Source organism: Entelurus aequoreus, linkage group LG03 (assembly GCF_033978785.1).
Source record: "Entelurus aequoreus isolate RoL-2023_Sb linkage group LG03, RoL_Eaeq_v1.1, whole genome shotgun sequence".
NCBI classification, from domain to species: Eukaryota; Metazoa; Chordata; class Actinopteri; order Syngnathiformes; family Syngnathidae; genus Entelurus; species Entelurus aequoreus.
The window spans coordinates 36863604-36886768 of NC_084733.1; the positions used below are offsets into that span (position 1 = coordinate 36863604).

The 23165-nt window shown below is 40.4% G+C and overlaps 1 protein-coding gene and 2 long non-coding RNA genes across 3 annotated transcripts in view; 2 read left to right on the forward strand and 1 right to left on the reverse strand.

Moving 5' to 3' along the window:
* LOC133645910 (cilia- and flagella-associated protein 251-like) overlaps window positions 1-23165 on the reverse strand; it is a 71538-nt gene that overhangs the window by 43053 nt on the left and 5320 nt on the right. The gene's annotated exons all lie outside the window — the stretch shown is intronic.
* LOC133645636 (uncharacterized) lies at window positions 16169-16915 on the forward strand. The gene is made up of 4 exons (XR_009825160.1): window positions 16169-16211; window positions 16362-16439; window positions 16580-16606; window positions 16879-16915. It is a non-coding gene; the product is annotated as an uncharacterized LOC133645636 (long non-coding RNA).
* Window positions 20100-20481, forward strand: LOC133645637 (uncharacterized). The gene is made up of 3 exons (XR_009825161.1): window positions 20100-20158; window positions 20248-20322; window positions 20422-20481. It is a non-coding gene; the product is annotated as an uncharacterized LOC133645637 (long non-coding RNA).

The window sequence follows — 23165 nt, forward strand, 5'->3', positions numbered from 1 at the left end:
TGACAACAGGAAGTGAATAAATGTGTTAGCAATTATTGTGAAATGGAAAAGGGGTAGGATTAAATAAGGCCTGCTTCTTTCTACTTCTTTTCGAACATGTTGAAAAAAGGAACTAGAAATTGGGATGTATCATGTTGTAATTGTATGCATGTTCGAAATAAACTTCAACCATTAAACCATTAGTATTAACAGCCTTTGCTCAATATTTTTTTCATGCACCTTTGGCAGCAATTGCAGCCTCAAGTCTTTTTGAATACGATACCACAAGCTGGACAGACCTAACCTTAGGCAGTGTCACCAATTATTCTTTGTAACACCTCCGAAGCGCCATCAGATTAAATGGGAAGCGTCAGTTTTCATCCAGGATGTCTCCGTACATTGCTGCATTCATCTTAGTCTGGTCAGCGAGGTGACCAAGAACCCGATGGTCACTCTATCAGAGCTACAGCTTTCCCCTGTGGAGGGAGCAGAACCTTCCAGAAGAACAACCATCTCTGCAGCAATCCACCAATCAGGCCAGTATGGAATAGTGGTCAGACGGAGGCCATTTCTTAGTAAAAGGTACTACCAAAATGCACCTGAAAGACTTCCCAGACCATGAGAAACAAAAATCTCCGGTCCATAAAAGAAAAAGATTGAACTCCTTGGCGTGAATGCCAGGCGTCATGTTTGGAGGAAACCAGGCACCGCTCATTACCAGGCCAATACCATCCCTACAGTGAAGCATGCAGGTGGTAGCATCATGCTGTGGGAATGGTTTACAGCGATAGGAACTGGGAGATTAGTCAGGATAAAGGGGAAAATGAATGCAGACATCCTAGTTGAAAACCAACGCTTCCCATTCAACCTGACGGAGCTTGAGAGGTGCTGCAAAGAGGAATGAGCGAAACTGCCCAAAGATAGGTGTGCCAAGCTTTTGGCATCATATTCAAAAAGACGTGAGGCTGTAATTGCTGCCAAAGGTGCAATAACAAAGTATTGAGCAAAGGCTGTGAATGTACATGTGATTTTTTTTTTTGTAAATTTGCAAAATAAAATTAAAAATTCTGTTCACATTTTCATTGTTGGGTATTGTGTGTAGAATTCTGAAGACAAAATGACTTTATTCCATTTTGGAATAAAGATGTAATGCAGGGGTGCTCACACTTTTTCTGCAGGCGAGCTACTTTTCAATTGATCAAGTCGATCTACCTCATTCATATATATAATTTATATTTACTTATTTATGAAATATGTTTTTGTTAACAAGTTAAAGGTGTTTAATGATAATGCAAGCATGTTTAACACAAATAGTTGATATTGTTAATAAATTAAAGGTGTGTAATGATAATACAAGAATGTTTAATACATATAGTTAATATTGTTAACAAGTTAAAGGTGTTTTAAGATAATGCAAGCAATTTTAACACATATAGTTAATATTGTTAACAAGTTAAAAGTGTTCAAAGATAATACAAGCATGTTTAACACATATAATTAATATTGTTAACAAGTTAAAGGTGTTTAAAGATAATGCAAGTATGTTTAACACATATAGATTCCTTTCTTTCATGAAGACAAGAATATAAGTTGGTGTATTACCTGATTCTGATGAATTGCATTGATAGGAATCAGACAGTGGTGCTGATAACGTCCGCATTTTCAAATGGAGAAGAAAAAAAGTCCTCCTTTCTGTCCAATACCACATGAAAGTGGTTGGTTTTTGGCATCTTATTTGTCCAGCTTCCGTACTCCTTTGTATACACTTTACAAGAAATACATTGGCGGCAAACTCCGTAGCTTGCTAGCTTGTGCACGCAGCTTTCTGAGACTCTTATGTTGTTAGCGCAGGCAGGATGAAGCAGGGCTTTTATTGTGCAACTGTGCAGTCGGTCTTTGGAGTTTTGACGACAGGTACGGCGCCAGAGTCCGTTGAAATAAAAAGAGTTTCTCGCCTTCCTGTCGGTAATTTTTTCTTAATAATGAGCTGGCAGCAGCCAGCATCATCTCAGAAGACCCTCGGGTGCTGTGAATGTCAATCAAGTGACGAAAGTGACGTCATAGTGAAGATTTATGATCGCTCATTTTTAGGACTATTTTTTTAATGCCTGGCTGGGGATCGACTGACACACCCTCCGTGATCGACCGGTAGATCGCGATCGACGTAATGAGCACCCCTGATGTAATGTAACAACATGTGGAAAAAGTGAAGCTCTGTGTATAATTTCCAGATACACTGTATTAGTTTGTGGAGTTGAGCCAGAAGAGACAGTAGATTTTTGGATGAATCCCCAAGCATGCCTCATCTAACAGGTGGGGAAGGGGGTGGATGACTTGATAGATTTATTTATTTATAGAAACTCAAAGAACTACTTTCCCTTCCTCAAGGCTTTATGAAGTGAACTTGTTGAAATTATTTATTTCACCTACAATTGTTTTAGTTGTAACGGTCTTCGTTATTGCTTTATAGCTCTTTGGAGTAATTCAGATCTTCTAGAACCGTTCCTTTCAAAGAGCTGTTCAGGTTTCTTTTTAGAATGTTTTTTAGCAAGGAAACAATCTCTGGTAGCAGTTAGATGATAAGATTTGCATCAGGAAAATTCCAATTTACACATCCCACGAATATAGTCCTTATGGGGAATTATTCTGAAACATTTATAATAATTGTATTTGGTTTTCATTGCAAACATTCCATAAAGTGGTGCCATATCTCATCTGATATACATTTGCAATGAGATAAATATTTTGAATTTTCCCTCACTTATAAAACTTTAATACAGAAAAAATATATAAATAATAGTTGGAATATAATGTCTATGTATAGACCAGGGGTCCCCAAACTTTTTGACCCGGGGGCAGCATTGGGTTAAAAAAAAATTTAAAAAAAAATATATATATATATATATATATATATATATATATATATATATATATATATATATATATATATATATATATATAAACAAAAACAAGCCACATGTCCACTGATGTTTAAAAACTCTACACTTGGAGTCTATATTACGTTGCCCCAACGATTTTGCCATTTTTTCCCCCTAGTACACTAATTGACTGAAAGAGCGTGCACATGATGACGTCATGTTATCGATGGGAAAATGCATTTTTAGACAATATGATTTGCCTGAGCGGCAAGGAGACCCTGAAAGTAACAAGCAGTAGAAAATGGATTTATGGATGGGCTAGAAAGGACAGATTAAAAAAATAATAATAAATAAAACGTTTTAATTTTTTTAATCATGACTACGCGCGGGCCGGACTTTGGATGCTGGCAGGCCGTATCTGGCCCGCGGGCCGTAGTTTGGGGACCACTAGTATAGACAAATATTAATAAAACAGGAATACAAATTTGTACAAAATAAAAATGTCAATGCAAAATTGTACACTTGAACTACTTCACAAATCCACAGCAGAACAATTGCACTGCATGCGAAACACTTACCTTGTCCTACCTGTGCTGACCTGGGATTTTATTTGGTTTGCTATGCGGTCATTTTTTTACATTGTATTTTGCACTACAGGATCACAATCAATTCTATTTTCTCTTATATGTATATATAATTACTTTCAACTGCAAATTGATTCTCAATTAAAGGCCTACTGAAATGATTTTTTTAAATTTAAACGGGGATAGCAGATCCATTCTATGTGTCATACTTGATCTTTTCGCGATATTGCCATATTTTTGCTGAAAGGATTTACCGTATTTTCCGCACCATAAGCCGCACCTAAAAACCACAAATTTTCTCAAAAGCTGACAGTGCGGCTAATAACCCGGTGCGCTTTATATATGGATTAATATTAATATTTATTTTCATAAAGTTTAGGTGTCGCAACTACGGTAAACAGCCGCCATCTTTTTTCCCCGTAGAAGAGGAAGCGCTTCTTCTTCTATGGTAAGCAACCGCCCCCATAGAAGAGGAAGCGCTTCTTCTTCTACTGTAAGCAACCACCAAGGTGAGCACCCGCCCCCGTAGAAGAAGAAGCGTGCGGATATTTCATTTCATTTGTGTGTTTCTGTAAAGACCACAAAATGGCTCCTACTAAGAGACACGCGTACAAGGTTCCACTGACTTTTGATATTCCTGTGAACCGCACTGTGGGTACAACGGGAGCATGTACGGTGAATATCCGTTAGCTTGCCATGCTAACGGCCAGAAACTTCCACCCATGGTGATATTCAAAAGGAAGACCTTGCCAAAAGAGAACTTTCCAGCCGGCGTCATCATAAAAGCTAACTCTAAGGGATGGATGGATGAAGAAAAGATGAGCGCAGAGACCGGGTGACTTTTTTCACGTAGCTCCGTCCCTGTTGTTCTATGACTGCATGCGCGTCCACATCACAGATGGTGTCAAAAAACAAGTGAAGCACACCGAAGAAGAAGAAGAATTCGAGGGATTTGTGGATGAGTAATAACTTCAGAACGTGAGCTTTAAATGTTTATTTTGTGTGTTGTGTGACATTAACGTTCGAGCAACGTTGAGTTATTGATGTTGCTATTGCTCTGCACTATTTTGAGTGTTACTATTTTTGTGATTGCACATTCGCACATTACATTTTGGGAGTGAACAGAGTTGTTAGAACGCTGGTTTGTAATATATTATTAAAGTTTGACTGACCTATCTGACTGTTTTTTTGACATTCCCTTTAGCGCAGCGTAGGTGCGGCTAATAACACGGGCGGCTAATAGGTAAACAAAGTTTTGAAATATGCCATTCATTGAAAGTGCGGCTAATAACACGGGGCGGCTTATGGTGCGGAAAATACGGTAGTATAGAACAACGACGATAAAGTTCGCAACTTTTGCTCTCTGATAAAAAAAAGCCTTTCCCCTACCGGAAGTAGCGTGACGTAAACAGTTGTTCGCTTCCTCATATTTTCCTATTGTTTTCAACGCAGCTAGAGCGATTCGGACCGAGAAAGCGACGATTACCCCATTAATTTTAGCGAGGATGAAAGATTTGTGGATGAGGAACGTTAGAGTAACGGACTAGAATGCAGTGCAAAACATATCTTTTTTCGCTCTGACCGTAACTTAGGTACAAGCTGGCTCATTGGATTCCACACTCTCTCCTTTTTCTATTGTGGATCACGGATTTGTATTTCAAACCACCTCGGATACTATATCCTCTTGAAAATGAGAGTCGAGCACGCGAAATGGACATTCACAGTGACTTTTATCTCCACGACAATACATCGACGAAGCTCTTTAGCTACTGAGCTAACGTGATAGCATCTGGCTCAAATGCAGATAGAAACAAAATAAATAATACCCTGACTGGAAGGATAGACAGAAGATCAACAATACTATTAAACCATGTACATGTAACTACACTGTTAATAATTCTCAGCCTGGCAAAGCTTAACAATGCTGTTGCTAACGACGCTGAAGCTAACTTAGCAACCGGACCTCACAGAGCTATGATAAAACATTAGCGCTCCACCTACGCCAGCCAGCCCTCATCTGCTCATCAACACCCGTGCTCACCTGCGTTCCAGCGATCGACGGCGCGACGAAGGACTTCAACCGATCACAGATGCGGTTGGCGGCTAGCGTTGGCTAGCGTTGGCTAGCGCGTCTGCTATCCAAGTAAGTCCTCCTTGTTGTGTTGCTACAGCCAGCCGCTAATACACCGATCCCACCTACAACTTTCTTCTTTGCAGTCTCCATTGTTCATTAAACAAATTGCAAAAGACTCACCAACACAGATGTCCAGAATACTGTGGAATTTTGAGATGAAAACAGAGCTTTTTGTATTGGCTTCAATGGGCTACTGATACTCCTGTTTCACTGGCTACGTCACGCGCATACGTCATCATTCAAAGGCGTTTTCAACCGGAAGTTTAGCGGGAAATTTAAAATTGCACTTTATAAGTTAACCCGGCTGTATTGGCATGTGTTGCAATGTTAAGATTTCATCATTGATATATAAACTATCAGACTGCGTGGTCGGTAGTAGTGGGTTTCAGTAGGCCTTTAAAAGAGCCGTTTAAAAGATTTGATTTGATTTAATTCACAACTATTAGTGTTTTTCCTTTGTGAGAGTGTATGGAAGGGTGTGTTTAACTGCTGCTGACTTATAGCTGTGGTTGTTCTTGGTCAGGACACTTTTGCAAAAGATGTTTGTAATCTCAATGAGTTTCCTCCTGGTAAAATAAAGGTTCAAAAATAAATACTATAACAACTATGGAGCCATTGTAAGAGGGGTAATGTTGTGGTCATTGCATGCGTATGTATTAACACACTGTACATGATCCATCTTACCTTCACTAGACTCTCAAAGACACCTGACATCCTTATTTTGGGGACAACAATTCAGCTGCCCCGAGGCTGCAATCCAATATTTTCCATGATAAGGACAACATCCACCCACCCATTTTCCTCTACTGCCTGTTCCTGTTTGTCAGGAGGCTGCCGTCTATCCCTAATGACTTGTAGACAACCACCTTTACATCATGTCTCCCAACATAATAATGACAAATAACATTCAAGTTCATCCATGAAATCATTCATTATTATTATTTTGTTCATCATTCATTATTTTCCATTGCGTCTCTTTAGTGATGTAACAAAAAGCCCAACTCTGACTGCAGGTTAGTGTTGTCCAGATACCAATGTTTTGGTACCGGTACCAAAATTATTTTGATACTTTTTGTTACTTTCCGATACTTTTCTAAATAAAGTGGACAACAAAAAATGGCATTATTGGCTTTATTTTAACAAAAAATCTTAGGGTACATTAAACATATGTTTCTTATTGCAAGTTTGTCCTTAAATAAAATAGTGAACATACTAGACAACTTGTCTTTTAGTAGTAAGTAAACAAACAAAGGCTCCTAATTTAGTCTGCTAACATATGCAGTAACATATTGTGTCAATTTCCATTCTATTATTTTGTCAACATTATTAAGGACAAGTGGTAGAAAATGAATTATTCATCTACTTGTTCATTTACTGTTAATATCTGCTTCCTTTCTATTTCAACATGTTCTATCTACACTTCTGTTAAAATGTAATAATCACTTATTCTTCTGTTGTTTGGATGTTTTACATTAGTTTTGGATGATACCACAAATTTGGGTATCAATCCGGTACCAAGTCGTTACAGGATCATACATTGGTCATATTCAAAGTCCTCATGTGTCCAGGGACATATTTCCTGAGTTTATAAACATAATATACATTTAAAAAAACGAAAGAAGATGTGATGGCAAAAAATATCAACGTAATCATTGTAGTATATAATTGATACGCGCCAGTACTTGGTATCATTACAGTGGATGTCAGGTGTAGATCCACCAATGACGATGGTTTACATTTCGACGCCGGTGAGCTATGGTGTGTAGTGAAGCATGTTTAGCTATTCCTCATCCTGCAGGGATGATACTTGTAAGAAACTTACTTTATTTGTCACCATGGAGACCAGGATTAGTGATTTAGAAGTAGCTAAAACACTGCCGACTGCGGATTAACTTTAGCCGCTAGCTAGCTAGCCATCTCTTAAAGCTCCTCTTCCTGAGGGCGTTTCAGTGTTATAACTTCACCTCTATCGTTAGTTTTTAAGCCAAAATGCGTCCGTTCTCCCTTTTCTGTCTACACGCTGTGTCTGCTTGTAAATACTCTGTGTGTGCGCTACCGAACATAATTCTCTGCTCGTAAACCAGCAATGTCACGACGTGACAACGACGAGGACACGGAGTGGAGGACCGGTACTTTTCAGAGGCGGTATAGTACCAAATATGACTCATTAGTATCGCGGTACTATACTAACACCGGTATACCGTACAACCCTACTGCAAGTGTTGACACAGACACGGCAAGTATAATTCAGTAGTTGTCAATAGCAAGGTATTGTCTTGATTTAAATGGCTGTATCATTTTACAGTTTTGATTTTAAAATGTTGTTTTTCGTAGCAGTAGAGTAGAGTAATTTGTATTACCGTACATGTAGCGCTTTGTGCTATTGCGTTACATGATGTCACGTCTGACTGATTGAATATGCTTGGTGGTCAAGCCGGCGTCCGTTCTCAATGGGTACCTGCTCAGTGGCCTTGTGGTTAAAGTGTCCGCCCTGAGATCGGTAGGTCGTGAGTTCAAACCCCGGCCGAGTTATACCAAAGACTATAAAAATGGGACCCATTACCTTCCTGCTTGGCACTCAGCATCAAGGGTTGGAATTGGGGGTTTACTCACCAAAATGATTCCCGGGCGCGGCCACCGCTGCTGCTCACCGCTCCCCTTACTTCCCAGGGGGTCAGGGTGATGGGTCAAATGCAGAGGATAATCTCACCACAACTAGTGTGTGTGTGACTATCATTGGTACTTTAACTTGAACTTTTAGGCGCAATTCAGCCTTTCTCGAAGAAAAATGCCATACGCTTGTGTTGTGTAAGCCTTTTGGAACCATTCAAATTGCGACATGGATCATCCCGAGTCCCTTGAGAGGTAATCAAAAAGGGCGTAAGAGTGCATGATTTTACCAAATGATGGACAAGAGTCCAAGGGAGCAGATTTGAAGAACGCACAAGTTTGCGATGGTCACTTCGTTAAAGGTTTGTTTGTTATACGTTATACGTTTAGTGTTCACCATTTAAGTCTTATATTGGCATTATTTGTATTTCTTAAACACATTTTTGCTACGAGTGTTTCGTAAAGCACCCACTCGGCGAGTCTAAATAAAAAAAAGCAAATCTGAGCAAAACCTAAAAGACTGGTACAGTAAGATTTGAACACATACCCAATGCATATTTGGATGTGTGTTTGTGTTGGGAATATTGCAGTACAGTTTATGGATATTTCTTTACTGCAAGCATATACAGGGTGCGCAATACTTGTACATATTTACTGAGTTGTGTCCGTGCATCTATTTGCTTAAATATCTCTCTTTTCATGGCTATTACACAGCTTGTCACGAGTCGACCACACGACACACCATTGACATTCACACAGGAGGCATACAAGTCAGCCTTGTGAAACACTGCATTATAACGGGATCTTATGCCAGAACCAATCCTGCGGATCTGAATGGCTTAAGAGTCAGCCAAGTGTCGTAAAATATTAAACCCCTTTGTGTCCTGGCCATTATTGCAACCAATCAATCTCCCGTGGTGAGATTTGGGTACTGAGATGTACTAATTGCTTTATTGATTCTGAGGTTTTCTGATAAACCCATCATGAACTTAGGAAAGCATGTGGGCCTACTGAGCTTTACTTTAAAGTTCAACCCAGATGATTTGTAGCGCCTGGGGAATTTAGCCATGGGAAGCTGTGTGCTCTGGTGTGGTGAGAGATGCGACTCTTCTGTTCTTTCCCGTAATTCAGGGGTTTTTTTTAGGCCAAAATGGTAATTTCTATGAATCAAGAGAGAGTGGACCAATGTAATGTTCAATTATACTAAAATGTTGAAAGACCCATATAGGACCAAAAATACAAAAAAAAAATCTGTCTGGAGCCATAAAAAATTAAAAGCTTTATATAAGTGTTATAATGAAGACAACACATAATATAAGTATCTATATTAGCTATATTAGCCTTCTATCAAAGGGAAATCTTCGTTGACAGAAATACTGTATTTACATTTTTATTCTACACATTTTTGCAACATTGGAAATCATTAGTAAAATGGAGGCTTCTCACAGGATGAGATAACTTCTGGTAATTACTGGCTCAGAATGGCCAAAGGTATATATGTGTGTGTCATCATCTAATGAATTTATTAACATTTTTGCAAGCTGGGTAACTATTGTTGTGGTCTGGAACAACATGGCAAACAAACAACTATCAGAAATGCAGCCAATATTACATACAGATAATGGGTCAAGAGACATGCAAATGTAAATTAAATACACAGAGGACATAAGTAAAGGAAATTAAATGAGCTCAAATATAGCAACAATCGAGGCATAATGATGCAATATGTACATACAGCTAGCATAAATAGCATGTTAGCATCAATTAGCTTGCAGTCATGCACTGACCAAATATGCCTGATTAGCACTCCACACAAGTCAATAACATCAACAAAGCTCACCTTTGTGCATTCACGCACAGCATGAAACATTTGGTGGACAAAATGAGACAAAGAACGAGTGGCATAAAACACGTCTTTCTGTGGCAGCATCGGAGAAAGTTGTACATGTAAACAAACTACAATGAGTTCAAGGATCGCTGAAATTAGTAGGACAAAATTGTGCTTGCCAAATAGTCCAATCAGTGAAGCATGTATAACATAAAAAGTGGGATTACTAACAATTAGGAAGGTTTGTGTCATGGTTGTTCTCCTACAGAAAGTATATTAAAACAAAAAAAAATGTTTTCTCCATCTATTTCCATTTTCACACATCTCTGAAAGAGGTCCAGGGAGCCACTAGGGCGGTGCTAAAGAACCGCACATGCGGCTCTAGAGTCGCGGGTTGCTGACCGCCGAATTATACTGTTAAAGTCGAATTTCCCCCATGTGGGATGTATAAAGTTGATATTATCTCATCAAACCACAGTTATTGACACATTTGCAGATAAAGCATACAGTGGAACCTCAATTTACGAACCCCTGTACTTGCAAACTTTTAAATTCACAGACTTTTAGATCGAACCACATCTGTTGCAAATCATGTCTCGGTGTGCAAACACCTCATTCATTTATTTTGGGTACCGGTGGAAGCCTTACGGGGATGTTACTTCTTGTGCAGTACAGTGCACCCAGGTCGCTGCCATTTTGGCCAGGCGGCGCTCCTTACGTCACATCCTGTTTACACAGTCCATTACTCGGTCGCCACTCTTCAGTGCTTTTGTGTGTCTCTTTTCTTGCGATTCACCAAGTTTTGTCTATTTTGTTATTCAATATGGGTCCAAAAAAAGCCAACAAACCAGCCTGGAAGAAAGAGGAAATCGCTGTGGACTTAAAAAGGAATATTTGCAAGGAGTACACACATGGCACACGCATTGCTGATCTGGCTCACAAATACGGAAGAAACAAGTCCTTAATTGCAACCATTGCAAATAAGACAGATGACTTTGCCAAAGGGTTAAAATATATAGCAAGGACAAAGAGAAAGTGCAAAAACAGTTCAAAAAGATGTTGCTCCTGTAGATAAATGAGATATACCTAACAGGTGATAGCATTTCCGACGTTACTATTTGCAAAAAGGCTTGACATTTATATGGCGACTTGATGTCGAGAGAAATCAGCACAGAAGAACAATTTAAGGCGAGCCGTGGTGCGGTATGGCGAGGCTGCTCGCTTTGACAAAGCTGCCACGGGGGAGTTTATTAAGCACTTCTGGGATTTTATCAGTGAAGGGTGCTTTGTACCGCAGGAAGTCTTTAATTGTGATGAGACCAGACTTTTTTGGAAAAAAATGCCAAAGCTGACTTATACTACAGCGAAGGAGAAGGCACTCCCGGGACACAAGCCGGTGAAAATTCGACTCACAATGCTTGTTTATGCTAACGGTAGCGGTGACTGTAAGGTCAGAATCAGAATCAGAATCAGAAGAGTTTTTATTGCCATTGTTTGAGAACGGGTTCACAAACTAAGAATTTTACTTGGCGCAATCGTGCAACATAAAACACGTATAACACAGAATGGAATAACATGAGCTGTAACTGAGCTATCAGATCTTGTTATTGTTCATGTGCCTAATGGCCGAGGGGAAACAACTGTTCAGATGGCGGGAGGTGTGGGTCTGGATGGACCGTAGTCTCCTGCCTGAGGGGAGAGGGGAGAATAGTTTGTGTCCAGGGTGAGAAGAGTCAGCTGTGATCCGACCCACACGCCTCCTGGTCCTGGAGGAGAACAGGTCCTGGAGGGGCGGGGGGAGTTTGCAGCCAATGACCTTCTCAGCAGCACGTACGATGCGCTGCAGTCGATGCTTGTCCCGGACTGTGCCGCCGGGGAACCACACGGTGATGAAGGAGGACAGGATGGACTCGATGATGGATGAGTAGAACTGCACCAGCATCTCGGTCGGCACCTTAAGTTTCTTCAGCTGCCGCAGGAAGTACATCCTCTGCTGGGCCTTCTTGACGAGGGAGCTGATGGTCGGCTCCCACTTGAGGTCCTGGGTGATGGTGGTGCCCAAGAAACGGAGGGAGTCCACAATGGAGACGAGGGTGGAAGAGTCAATCAGGGTGAGGGTGGATGGTGGGGCTTTGACTTTCCTGAAGTCCAAGATCATCTCCACCGTTTTCTGGGCGTTCAGCTCCAGGTTGTTAAGGCTGCACCAGGACGCCAGCCGGTCCACCTCTCTCCTGTAGGTGGACTCGTCGCCATCCGAGATGAGCCCGATGAGGGTAGTGTCGTCCGCAAACTTGAGCAGCTTTACCGACTGGTGACTGGAGGTGCAGCAGTTTGTATATAGGGAGAAGAGCCAGGGGGAAAGTACACAGCCCTGAGAAGTACCAGTGTTAGTGGTTCGACTGTCCGAGACAATCTTCCCCAGCCGCACGTGCTGTCTTCGGTCCGTCAGGAAGTCATTGATCCAACTGCAGTGGGAGTCGGGCACGCTGAGCTGGTCGAGCTTGTCTCGTAGCAGTCCAGGGAGGATGGTGTTGAAGGCAGAGCTTGGGTGTGAACCAGGGCTTGTTGTTGTTATAAAAAGCCCTGGTGCGCGTTGGAATGATGTGCGCCTCATTGAACTGTATGTATGAGGTCACAGTGTCCGTATACTCGTCCAGATTGTCCGTGGCCGCTCCAATTGCCTCCCAGTCTGCGCGCAGCTCCCCCACAGCCTCAGCGGTGTACTTCTTAATGGTCTTCATAACAGGTTTAGCCAGTTTCAGTCTCTGTCTGTATGAAGGGATTAAGTGCACCATCACGTGAGCTGATAGTCCGAGAGCAGCGCGCGGGACTGCATGGTATGCCCTGCTTATTGTGGTGTAACAGTGATCCAAAGTGTTCTCCTCTCTGATCGGGCATTTAATAAACTGCCTATACTTGGGTAATTCCTGGCTCAAATGTCCCTTGTTAAAGTCACCAAACACGATAACAAGAGAGTCCAGAAAAGACTGTTCCACATGTAAGATCTAGTCTGCAAGCGTGCGCTGAGCGTCATGCACGTCTGCGCTGGGCGATATGTAGGCAGCCACCAGTATGAATGAAACAATCTCTGAGTAAAAGGGCTTACAGGGAATAAAAAGATATTCCAGAGCAGGAGAGCAGTGTTGGGATATCACCGTCACAGCCTCTTGTTTTGCCGGAGAGCCCCGCGTCCCAGTCCGCGCGGAGAAGATGAAAGCCCTCCCGTTGAACCGCGCTGTCCGGGACTCTCGCATCCAGCCACGTTTCCGTGAAGCACAAAACACATGAAGATGAGATGAGAAGAAAAGTCCTTGTTTCTTCTCATCAGCAACGCCAGCTCGTCCATCTTGTTGGGAAGTGAGCGGACTTTGGAGAGAAAGATGCCAGGTAAAGGCGTGCGTAATCCTCGTCTGTGGAGACGGACGAGGGCTCCCGCTCTCTTTCCTCTTCGGTACGGTTTCCCTCTTTTGATCAAAGCATGGACCAAATCCGCAGCTGACGCTAAAATGACCGGTAATAAGTCCGTAGGGGTGATTGATCTGATGTTCAGTAGCTCTTCGCAGGTGCAAGAGCACGCAGACACACAATTTACGTACAAAAACAAACAAAACAGAGCGCACGATAGCACCGAGGCAGCCGTGATCGCCATGATGATCTAAGATCATCATGGCGATCACGGCTGCCAATGCTCGTTTTCTACCCTAAAATGTCATAGTGTTCATAGAATGCCACAAATATTTGCAGACACAAGTTAAAAACCCTTTTTAAAAAGGGTTTTCCTTTTTTGTTTATTGTAGTAACATGGTTATTACGCTTTGGAGAGCCACAATGGGACTTTTGTGTGTGCACGCGCGCGTTGGCAGTTGAGCTTGCCGTTGTTGTATTGGTTGGTTAATAAAGAGATTGTCGATCCATTACCCCCTTGTTATGTTGGTTTGAAATATGTACAGTATAAGATAGGGTTGTACGGTATACCGGTATTGGTATAGTACCGCGATACTAATGAAACATATTCGGTACTATACCGCCTCTGAAAAGTACGTCAGCACTTTCAAGCATAAAGATACGAAGAGAAATATCAATACTACAATAGTATTGGCCATTAGATGACACCAAACCAATCAGTGTGCTGTTCAGGATCGAGGCCACGGATTGGTTCAGATTCAGATTCAGATTCAGGTAGCAACTAGCAAGTGTAAAAGTGACTATGTGGATGTCCAGAGGACTCTCATAATGCTAAAAAATATTTATCTAGAAAGTCTTCATGCTCTCACTATACAAATAGTTGCTTCATAATTATGAAAAGTTCTACTTTGCGGAAATTAATTTACCACAGTCAGGCCCAGGACCAATTAACAGCGATAAACAAGGGTTTACTGTAGTGTTATTTTATATCTGTTTGTTTCCAATTCTGATTTCTCCGGGGCTTTCTCTTATGATTGTGTTGGTGTGGAACCCCAGGGTGCAGAGAAAGCAGGCGATGTGCAGGTAAAAAAACTATTTTATGAGGGAAACATAGGTAAACAAAAACAAAGAAGTGCAGCAGGTAAGTGCACAACAAGTAGACAGGCGAAAGTGCAAAGCACAGCAATGACCAAGCCAAGCCAGGCAAATGAAAAGTTGTGGCAAATGGAGGCAAACAGTTAGTGGAAACAAAAATAAGAGCACTGGACAGGAAATAAAACAAAAGCATGAGAAACTAATAATAACTGACATTAAAGAGTATGACAATTTTAGGACATTTAATTGCAATTTTTAAAGAGTGGGGTGTGTTTCCTCCACTTTCCCAATGTTTCAGTTTTTTTGCAAACCCACATCCACCCATAAATACACATCACTGGTTATTTATAAATGTCCTTAAAGAAAACATTCTTAGGAAGCTTCTGCTGATGTGTCGCATCCGATGAAGTTGGGGTGGAGAAGTTAGAGTATGACAATGTTTTATTTGACCTATTCTGCTCTGCTTGCATTCTATCAATAGAGCAGATAAATTTAGCATTGTGAATTAATTAAAACCTCTTTGGTATTGTTTGTTCATCTCTGTTCTGTTATGCATCAGTGACTGTGCTAAAAGCAAGGTGCAACAAGCAAAGAAGAGCAGCCAGTCAAGCACATCCACGCATCAGTGACTGTGCTAAAAGCAAGGTGCAACAAGCAAAGAAGAGCAGCCAGTCAAGCACATCCACATACTTAATTACAAAGTGTAACTAGGAAGAGATCCAACTGCAGTCTTGAGTAATCTACCATCATGTCATTATTTTTAGTTGAGCTTTAACAAGATAGATACAGTACCAGAGTCAATCAAAGCTAAGTACAGTGGTACTTTGGCTGACGAGTCTCCCATCTTACAATGTTTTTGAGATTTAAAAAAAAAAAAATCTGTCTGCCAATATCCATCCATCCATTTTCTACCGCTTATCCCTTTTTTGGGGTCGCGGGGGGCATTGGAGCCTATCTCAGCTACAATCGGGCGGAAGGCGGGGTACACCCTGGACAAGTCGCCACCTCATCGCAGGGCCAACACAGATAGACAGACAACATTCACACTCACATTCACACTCTAGGGCCAATTTAGTGTTGCCAATCAACCTATCCCCAGGTGCATGTCTTTGGAGGTGGGAGGAAGCCGGAGTACCCGGAGGGAACCCACGCAGTCACGGGGAGAACATGCAAACTCCACACAGAAAGATCCTGAGCCCGGGATTGAACCCAGGACTACTCAGGACCTTCGTATTGTGAGGCAGACGCACTAACCCCTCTGCCACCGTGCTGCCAATATTTTGCTTTAAAATGTAAGTGGAAATTTAAGTTGCGAGCCAGTTTTAGCTAACTTCCCACCGCTACGTCTGCTGAACTTTTCGTGCCTCACTCCCCACACAGCAGAAGACTCCTATACGGATCCGCCTTCAAGTCGCCCAACCCGCGTTACTGTCACATTCGTTTTGGCTCCGCCTAGAGGATACAGCTCCACCTCTGAAAATTGTACGGTCAGACAGCTGATCCTGAGCGGACTTGTGTCTGATTCGCATACGCGGACGCGACAAAGTAAACCGGCGCGCACCGCCTAGAGTTATAGGCTCCGCCTACGCGCGCTGAGCCGACCAATGTCTGCACCCGCAGACGTGGACGCGCCTACTAGCGTGTACGCGCATGAGCCAAGATCATCATTTCTGGACTTTCTTTGCTGGAACACGAACGTAAGTATAGATTTATTGATTTATTGCTACATTCGCAGTAAAGATCGGCCTTTGTGTTTCCATCATCATTTATGTATGATTGTAATGACGTTGTTTGATATTAGGACTAGCAGTAAAACTTCATATTCTTTAAAAAAAGGCTATTTCCAGCGCCGCCTCCCAGAATGCTTTGCATGGGGACGTGCGTCTGACGTCACGTATCCAGAAAATTCGAAATGGCTGCACGCGGTAGGTGAGGCCCGAACGAAGAAAAGTGGAAAAGAGTGTTATTCGTCAAAAAACCCACACAACGACGGTCATTTTTTCGCCGTGCTATTGTAAAATTGTCTTTTATCTGTGTTTTGTGTTCCGGGGGACCCCGACTCCAGAATTTGAAAGTTTCCCGCGTGAAGCCGGTGAGTAACGTTCAATACAGTTAACGTAGGCCATCTTTTGTTAGACGCTGTGAATGTGTGTAGTTTACATGCTACGATATTCCACATATTTCCAACTGCTTGTAATATTTCGTATTACTGCTTGTAATATTTCGTATTACTTTATTGTCAGTGTTGTTTAGGCCCAGGTCGCTACGTTACTTAGTTAGTCAACAACGTAACGTTAACGGAGTGGAAACAGCCGTTCTTTGCTATTAATATGAGTGTGTATTATTTATTTCTTTGTTCTTTAGTGGAGCTCGAGATCCTGTTTACTGTGGACTAGCTGTGTGTGACGCCCTGTTTTTGTTTCCATTAAAAAAAAAAGGTATGTCTATGTGTTTTTTGGCATAGTTAATTGTAGAAAAAAATATAAAATGAGGTGATGTGAGTGGGAAAAATTGCTGCACATATTAAGGATCCTTTTTCTTGATTTATATTTTTGTTATTTGCTGATGTATATATTTTATATACTGTTTTTTATTTAATTAATTTATTAGAGACTATTTTATGCGTTATTTACCTTTTTTTATTATTATTATTTTATTTACTATTATTATTATTATTATTATTTCCACATGTAAGCATAAATAATTGGTCATATTAGTACATTGTTTGATTGCTTTGCTTAATCCATTCCATAATTTAATTCCACATACTGATATACTGAAGGTCTTAAGTGTTGTACGTGCGTACAAATGTTTTAAATTACATTTCTCTCTAAGATTATTTTTCTCCTCTTTTTTTGAGAAGAATTGTTGTATATTCTTGGGTAGCAGGTTATAGTTTGCTTTGTTTATAATTTTAGCTGTTTGCAAATTCACTATGTCGGGGAATTTCAGTATCTTTGATTCAATAAATAAAGAATTTGTGTGTTGTCTAAATCCACATTATATATTATTCTAACTGATCTTTTTTGTAACACCGTTAATGAATGAAGTGTACTTTTTGTAATTATTTCCCAATTATTTCCACTAGTGAACAGTAGAGAATAGGGATGGGCGATACCACACTTTTAGGATTCGATACGATACCGATACTTTTTCTTGCATTTTCATCGATACCGATACCGATACCAATAATTTCTTATGGCAATTTTTTGTCAGTCAAAAATATTATTACTATTGTTATTATTTAAGACAAATCACAAGACAAATACAGACCATTTATACCACATTTATTATGATCAATATATAATAAAAGTAAAATTAAAATAACATAAATATGAAAAATAAATTAAATATCATATATAATAATAACTATATATTATATATAATAATAATTAAATATTAGGGCTTTCCAATTAACTGTCAAATCCGAATCGCAAGAAGCTGCAGTTATTTTTTAAAGTTTGTGATATAATTAGCAATTAATGAAATATGAAATAGGCTAATGTTTTCGAAATGTAAGAAATCATGTTACAGATTAAAACCAAAATCACATTCAATCATATATTCACGATTTTCTTGGAAAAAAATAAAGCTGTAATGCAAAGATGAAGAATCTCCAAATTGTGTCTCTTTCTTATCTTGTTTTAAATACTCAAGCAATTTTCAACTAACAGTAAATTCCCCTGTGTGGACATTATTTGAATTTAGGATAATCATTTAAATAAAAATATTCAGTAAAAAAATAAAATAAACAATGCCTGACACTGGATATGCCTGGCTGCATCGCTACAGTCGGCTGGCTGTGTGTGTGTTGCACGTTGACGACGCTCATTCGCTGTCTCCTGTCACGTGACTGGGCCAGCTCTATACTCTGCCAGGTACAGGGGTGTCCCAGCACATAGTAAGTTAAGTAAGTCATCAAAAACATCTGAAAGTGATGCTTGCACCCCCCACACGCCGTTTTTTGGTTTATATCGATACTTTTTTCAGAAAAGTGATGCCAAATGAGTAGCGTGTGAGTATCGATATATCGATACCACAGGATCGATACGCACATCCCTAGTAGAGAATATGAAGGGATTTTTTGTCTAGAACATGTTTTGCTTTATTCATTATTGACGTGTTTCTTGCTACTTTATGTTGTATATTTTTTACTTGAGATTTCCAGTTCAATTTATCATCAGTCAATATACCTAGAAATTTGGTTTCATTTACTCTTTCAATTTCTATTCCGTCTATTTGTATTTGTGTTAGACTTTCTCTTCTGCTGTTACCAAATAGCATTATTTTAGTTTTACTGAGATTCAAAGATAGTCTGTTTTTGTCAAACCATCTTTTTAATTTGTTACTTTCTTCTGTTATTATTTGTATTATCTTCTGTGTGTTCTCTCCTGAACAAAACGCTGTTGTATCATCCGCAAATAATACTAACTTTAAATCGTTTGTAACTTTACAAATGTCATTTATCTAGACATTGAATAATTTAGGTCCTATATTGATCCCTGAGGTACACCACAGGATATATTTAGCGTTGTAGACGTGTGTTCGCCTAGCTTCACATATTGTTTCCTGTTCGTTAGATAACTTCTTATCCAGTTTAAGACTAACCCTCTGATGCCATATCGTTATAGTTTTTTGATTAAAATATTGTGATTAATTGTGTCAAATGCTTTAGTTGGATCCATAAAAACTGCTGCCGCACATTTTTTACTATCTATTGCATTGGTAATTTCTTCTGTAATTTCAATTAAAGCCTTTGAAGTTGAAACATTAGCTCTGTATCCATATTGGTTCTCTTCGAGTATTCTATTTTTATTTATGAAACTCTCTAATCTGTTATTGAACAGTTTTTCAATGATTTTAGAAATTTTTTGAAGTAAAGAAACAGGTCTATAATTTGTAAATTGATGTTTGTCTCCAGTCTTATAAATTGGTGCAACTTTAGCTATTTTCATTTTGTTTGGAAATTGACCTGTTTGAAATGATAGGTTACTAATATACATAAATGGTCCTGAGATCTCTTCAATAACCTTTTTTATCGTTTCCATATCAATTCCGTTACAATCAGTTGAAGTCTTAGATTTAAACATTTTTCACGATTGTAACTATTTCCTCCTGTGTCACATTACTGAGGAACATGGAGTTGGGATTTGCAATCTGAGGCAGAGAATGAGGAGCTGCCAGAAAAAAGGAACAGGAAGCCAGTGTAAGTGTGTTCCGTCTTGTTTTTGTCATGTTTCTACAGTAATAGGAAGGTTATTTCCGGTAGCATTCAAAAATAGACCAGAGATGCTTGTACTATATGTATATTTGGCAATTTTGGTATTGCAATAATCCTAATGATATGGTTACCCAACAGCCATCGTCTCAGGGACTCTGATGATAGCGAAGAAGACCCGGGAAATGGTGACCTCGCATCTCTGGGGTTGGCAAGCCAATTGCACAGGCAGAGTAAGGAATAATCTCTTAACATCGAAAAAAACGAAACCACCACATTAATATTAAAGATATGGTTAACATTCTTAGTGCTAAAGATATTCCCCCCTCCTTGTATCCTTTCTCCCAGCTCTACCGTCTCGCCGAGTGCCAGCAAGAGTCATGAGTACTTGTCAACTCGACTCCTCAACTGGAGATAACTTTCTAGGTAAAGACTGATCTCTGAAATAATATCTCAGCATCCAGTAACCATGGTTAACAGATCTCAACCATTTAATACCAATTTATCTCCCTTAGCACCTCACCATGGGGAAGAACGCATTCATATGCCTTCACCAGCACCTGCATTAAACATGCAGAGAGTTACACAAGGTAGGGACTGATCTCTGAAATAGTAGTGTATAGATAGGCCCCTTGGGTATTACCAGTCATGGTTAACTGATGGCTCTCTCACAATGCCCACCTCACTAGGAACGGCAGTCCCTCCTCGACTCCCTCCACCCCCCTCACCAGCAGCCCTCAACATGTGGCTGACAGAGGAGCCTGGATCCAGCCTGGCCTACAGGCCAACATGGCGAGGGGAAAGAATGGCCGACAACATTTCCTGCTCTGGTGAGCAATAACTGACAAATACCGGATGGTCATTCTGTGCCACAAATTTTGGAAAAAATTCAAATTCACAAGCAATCACATATTTTATTCAAACTTTGTCAATAACTTTTGTCATTAACTAAGGTCAATAGCTAATGTCAGGATTATGAGTAATGAGGATAAACACTGAAACATGTTAATTTTATACTGCTGTTTGTCAACAGCGCCTGAGGTAATCCAGATCCTTAGCCTACTGGAAACTATTAAGCACAACCAAGACCAGCTGATTGCGAAGGTAAACTTCTTAAGCCTTGAATAGGTCAATAATTCATAATGACATTGATTTTGATTAATTATTATTTTTTAAAGAAAGAAACAGCCTACATGGTAGCTTTGTGTGATTAGAGTAAACATTGCTACATTTTCTTGTTACATTTCACCTGTTTGCTCTTTAAATACCACTTTTAATGTTTTTTTATTTATTTCGATCGTATTTTTTAAAAATGTGCCCTGGGGCCGTTAAAAAATGACCTGCAGGCCGCAAATGGCCCCCAGGCCGCACTTTGGACACCCCTGGCCTACACGAATACAAACATAGAATGATAGTACAAATATAATAAGAAAACAATGTCAACCTCCCAAAGTTGGGTTATGGATATTTATTTATGCCCCCCACCCCCAACCCCCCGCCGCCGTCATCCAACAGAGCCAAACAAGTACTCTGATCAAGGAACCAAATAACGATATTGTTTAAACATTTTGGATGTCTTGCACACCTATACCCTGATCACAAATTCATAGTTTACGCACCTTATTTTAACCACCTCCAGTAACTTTAAGTCATGTTTTTTTTTCAAATGTAATCTCCTTAATACCTATCACATATTTTGTATTGTGTAAGCATACTTGGCTTTGGATGCTTCCTACCATAAACATAAACGTATCTGTCTTGTAATCTTGTTTGATTACAGGTGCTGTGAGTAAAAATGTGTTGAAAGGTCAGCCACGGACGCTGAGGTCACCAAACACGCCATCAGGTGGTTCAACTTGGTGGGGGATCGGGCAACGAGGAGACGAGTCCCGCTTCCACCTCCTCAGGAGGAATAGAGATGTATATGTATAAATAAACAACCTTTTATTGGACTTCTTGTCATTCACCAGTTATTCATTTTCTGATATGTTAGCTGTGCATGGAGCAGCGTTTCCTTGAAGTTGTAGCCTAATAGATTAAATACGTATATTTACTTTTTAAATATATATTATATATATTTACTTTATAGAGTGAATTGACCATTTTCTGTTTCTGCCTATTGACAATATTGTTAGTTTAAAAATACAAGGCAATGCATATGTAAGCCTATATCTCTGTAGTAGGGCTTAGTGAATTTTTTAGTTTCCTATTTTCTCCTACAGCAAGAACAGAAGGGATTTTGAAAATAAGATAAAGGGGTCCGAAAAGGCCAGATGAGCCAGGGTTTTTATGAGTCCGTTGCTGGTCCGCGGCGGGAGGTTAGGCTTTGATCATGGGTGCGGAGCGGATGCAGTGCGCCGCCACGGCGGATCCGCTACCCGCCGCCGTGGCGGATACGTTCCTAAGAGCAAGTGGACGCCGATGCGGGTCCGTTTCGCGGTTCCGTTCCGGAAAGCGCGATACCTCCACGGGGGATCCGCCGCGGAGTGTTTTTGCTGTGTGGGTCAGTAACATTAGCTAGCTAGCTAGCTAAACATACATTGTTTCGCCAACCATGGATCAAACAGTGAGTGATATAATAAAAAGCATGGCGAAAAGGACAAAATTCAACGAATGAGTCTACTCTTCAAGGTAAATGCTGTACATCAGGCCTATCCAACTGGCAGCCCGCTGAACATCACCCAAGTAGGCTTGATGTGACTGTGAATGGTTGTCTGTCTATCTGTGTTGGCCCTGTGATGAGGTGGCGACTTGTCCAGGGTGTACCCCGCCTTCCGCCCGAATGCAGCTGGGATATGCTCTCGTCACCCCTGCTACCTCGAGAGGAACAAGCGGTAGAAAATGATGAATGGATGGATGGACACCATTATAACTAGGGTTGCCCTTGTATGCAGTACTCCCGCCACCCCACAGGGGGCAACAGCAAGGCATATGTGTCACAATGAAGCAGCAGTGGGGTGAGTAAAAGAAGGCTACTCATTCAACCCGGGAAAAACATGAAAATAAATTGCGAACATCTGACTTTTAACAACAACTGGATAACAAAGTATGAATGTTCTGCGCCGAGCAAGAGCTCGAGTCATTGTTTCTTGTCGGGCCTTGTTCTAGACAAGCAGCAACAACGGTAGAAATCCACATGTGTAAGCTTCATCACGAAACATGGTCAAACATTTGTGTTTAAATATTGTGCATGAAGATATTTCGAGTTTTTTTCTATTGAAATTGCTGACTTTGTGAGTTTAGGAGTAACTTTGGCGATCAAAAAAGCGTTTAGAACGTGTAATTCTAAATTTGACCAGTAGAGGGCAATACCGCTACACCTTGGGTTTAAAATGTGATAAGTCACATTCATTGTGTGCAATGTTTGACGTGGATGTTGTTTAATTTCTATGTGCGTAAACATCTGTAGTTTATTGTGTAAATGTATTAACAC